Raw genomic sequence first — 3,985 nt, 5'->3', positions numbered from 1 at the left:
CGCCCCTCTCCGGAGCGGCCACCCCAAGCACCTGCTTGAGAAGCTGGTGCCTGGAGCCGGCCCTGCCTTCCAGCCTGCAATGTCCTTTCTCAGCCTGTGTCTACTCCCAACTACCCCTCTGGGTATTCTGTGGCTAAAAGTCTAAACCCTGTATGGGGCAGCATGACCAAGTCCAAATGAAAGTCCAAACAAATCTTCAAACTAAGAGCCTTTCCATCCCTCTTAGGGCCCACTGTAGTTCCCTTGTTGGCTAGGCCTCACGGCTTTCCCTGCTGGAGCTTAACCTGCTCCTGTAGCATTCGGCCTCCATTGTATCCTGACCATTAAACACTAACCCAGGCAGGGCGGGTGCAAGGATGTTTTGTGCCCTAAGTGAAACGTCCACCTTGCGCCCCCCCCGCCCCGAGCCCTGTGGCAGTTCTCCACCCCCCCCGCCCTAAGGCGCCCCCCCGTGGCAGCTCCCCACCCCCCTCTGCCCTGAGGCACCCCCCTGCAGCAGCTCCCCCCCTCCGCCCTGAGGCCCCCCCCCCCCCGCGGCAGCTTCCCCCGGCCCGGGGAGCTGTGCGGTAGCTCCCCGCCCCAGCTCACCTCTGCTCCGCCTCCTTCCTGAGCACGTTGTCACTGCTCCATTTCTCCCACCTCCCAGGTTTGTGGCACCAATCAGCTGTTTGGCACCGCAAGCCTGGGAGGGAGAGAAGCAGAGTGGGGTGGCGTGCTCGGGGAGGAGGCAGAGCAGAGGTGAGCTGGGGCGGGGAGTTCCCGTGCGTGCTGCCCCCCCCCACTTACTTGCTGCAGGCGGCCCTCCCCGCGCCCCCCTGCCCCAGCTCCCTCCACCTAAATGCCGACGACGACTGGGCGGCCAAAGATCCGGCCGCCACGGTCGCCGCTGAAGGACCCGAAATGCCGCCCCCCAAATGCTAGCGCCCTAGGCGACCGCCTAGGTCGCCTAATGGGTTGCACCGGCCCTGATCCCAGGGCTTCTCTCCACCAGAGACCTGTCTCCTCTGCAGTCGCTCCAAAATGGAGCTCCCTGGGTCAACTTATAAGGCCCAGTTCTGCCTCCTTTGGCCAGGAGACAATTAGTTAATGACCTGCTAGGTGCGGAGCATGACTAATGGGGGTCTTTCCCTTCCCTTGCAGGGGATGGGGGGTTAAGCCCCATCACAATGTATATATAATTGTGTGTATATATTACACACACACACACACACACACACACACACGCCAGATCATCAGCTGGTGTATATCAGTATGAGCCCACTGACTTCAATGGAGCCGTATTGATTTGCACTTGCCGAGGACCCAGCCCGTAGTCTTGCACAAATGCAATTTTAATAAAAGTGCTCGTACTATGGAAGATGTAAACTTTGATAACCTGACTTCCCTTTCACTGACCCTGATGTAGATCAGGAGTAATCCCAGTGAAGTTGGTGACATTACTGTGGTTTAAAACTAGTGTAAGCGAAAGGAGAATCAGACCCCATGCACTTTGTACTTGTATTCTAGGCACCTTGCAAAGAGAAATACATCAATACATTATTGCAGTTTACAGAAACCAGGCCAGTGCAAAACAAAAAACCCCAAAAAACGTTACCTAGGCTATTTTAGTACGATAATCAAGTTTGGGCTCTGCAGCAATTGTTTGAAATTACAGTGCTTCTGCCAAATGAATTTACATTCCACACAGTCTCCCTTCTCCAATATATGAAACAGAAAAATAACATGACATATGAGCCATTGAAAGAATACTCCTTTTTGTGCATTTGCACCTCTACAACTTGGAGGCTGTTTTGAGAATCAGTTAAACTAATTTGGCTGCCCTTAATACCAGTATTCCTAGAACCATAGGGTTGGAAAGGACCTCAGAAGGTCATCTAGTCCACCCCCTTGCTTAAAGCAGGACCAATCCCCAGACAGACTTTTACCCCAGCTTCTTAAATGGTCCCCTCAATGATTGAACTCACAACCCAGGGTTTAGCAGGCCAATGCGCAAACCACTGAACTATCCCTCCTGCCCTGAGTTGAGTGCCTGGACAGGGGCATGAACCCTGGACCCTCAGATTAAGAGCCTGATGCTCTACCAACTGAGCTAGCCAGGCTTAAAAAAATAAAGGTCATTGAGTCCAGCCCCTTGCCTTCATTAGCAGGACCAAGTATTGATTTTTGCCCAAGATCCCTAAGTGGCCCCCTCAAGCATTGAACTCACAACCCTGAGTTTAGTAACCCAATGCTCAAACCACTGAGCTATCCCTCCCCCAGATTGCTCTTTGTCTTTGCCTTTGCCTTTCTCATTATGGGTGAAACTCATCCCCACGCAGTATGGGGATGAGCTGGCACAAGGCATATGCACCATTTAAGTTCTATTTAAGATGTAAAGACCCTGAGGGGCTTAAATGGGACTTAAATCATGGCTAGACCTTGTGCTGGCTCTCTGCATAGGGGAGAGTTTCATCTTCTCTCCATAGCTATTATGACCATTGGGAATCTCAAGCAAGAGTAGAGAGGTTATTTTATCTCTGTATTTGGTACTGGTGTGACCACTGCTGGAATATTGTGTCCAGTTCTGGTGTCCACAATTCAAGAAGGATGTTGATAAATTGAAGAGAAGAGCCATGAGACTGATTCAGGGATTAGAAAACCTTCCTTATAGACTCCAGGAGCTCAATCTATTTAGCCAAACAAAGAAAAGGCAAAGGGGTGACTTGATTATAATCTACAAGTATCTATGTGGGGAATAAATATTTGATATGGGCTCTTCAATCTAGCAGAGAAAGGTATAACACGACCCAATGGCTGGAAGTTGAAGCAAGACAAATCCAGACTGGAAATAAGGTGTAAATTAATTATGAGAATAATTAACCATTGGAACAATTTATAAAGGGTCATGGTGGATTCTCCATCACTGACAATTATTAAATCAAGATGGGATGTTTTCCTAAGAGATCTGCTCTAGGAATTATTTTGGGGAAGTTCCCTGGCCTGTGTTCTATTTGAGGTCAGACGAGATAATCACAATGATCCCTTCTGCCCTTGGAAACCATGAAATCCTTTCAAGCCCTTACTCAGTCTAAAGCCATGTTGAAGTCAAGGGGGTAGTTTGGCTAAAGGCTTCAGGACTAGGCCCAGTATTTGGAATTTGACCTTAACATGTCTGTTCATGAGGCTGAGGTCCCAGATTTAGTTCTCCGTTCTAGAGATGGGCCCATGCCACAGAATTCAGATGTGAATTTCAAAAGTTTGGGGATGTTCAGTTCCAGGGTTTTGACTCTTCTCTATTCAGCATCATGTTATGGAACAACACTTTCCATTTTCTACAGCCTTCCGATCACCCTTGACATGAGAGTTAAATGTTCCCAAACTTCTCTGGTTTGGCCAGCTGTCCCTTCCTACCACACCATCCACTGACAACCTGGCTTAATTAAACTGTTCCAAAGGTTCCCAGTGAAACCCCACCCCTCTTCCCATTCAAGAACACATTGCATTAAATAAGAAATGCTTTCCAAGAGGAAATTTCATTCTGTTACCCCTCAGAAGGTAACAAGGAATCAGAAAATTTATAGGAACATTTACATCTGAGAAGTTCTTTCAGGACTATGATATCGCTGTGACGTGATGCACTGGTCTACTGGTGTCCCCTGGAAGGACCCTGAAGAACTGCAGCTCCCAGAAACCCACCAGAAGGAGGTGTGGGGTGTTCAAAAACTGATATTTATGAAAGGTCACAGGGAGAAAGGGGAAACAAAGACTATTATCTTAAAAACAGACAAATGTTCTTCAGAGGCTCCTGATTGTTTAAAATTTGAGGGGCCAGCAGGTGAAATTCCTGGGTGATCTCCAGCACAAATTGATGCTGATACCCATCTCACTAAGCAAATCAAACGCCAGTGTCCACACTGGTGCAACGTCCATGGTGACGGACGTTGTTGTGATGACAGATAATGATTGTCCATCACCCACAGAGCTCCAGCACAGCTCGTCATTACTC

The 3,985-nt window shown here is 48.8% G+C and overlaps 1 non-coding gene across 1 annotated transcript; it reads right to left on the bottom strand.

Annotated features, from left to right (window-relative positions):
* Positions 1-2,026: 2,026 nt before the first annotated feature.
* TRNAK-CUU (transfer RNA lysine (anticodon CUU)) lies at positions 2,027-2,099 on the bottom strand. The gene has a single exon. It is a non-coding gene; the product is annotated as a tRNA-Lys (tRNA).
* Between the last annotated feature and the right edge of the window lie 1,886 nt (positions 2,100-3,985).

Source organism: Malaclemys terrapin, chromosome 4 (assembly GCF_027887155.1).
Source record: "Malaclemys terrapin pileata isolate rMalTer1 chromosome 4, rMalTer1.hap1, whole genome shotgun sequence".
NCBI lineage: Eukaryota > Metazoa > Chordata > Testudines > Emydidae > Malaclemys > Malaclemys terrapin.
The sequence above is the reverse complement of the archived record's forward strand: the minus strand, read 5'-3'. Positions and strand labels throughout refer to the sequence as shown.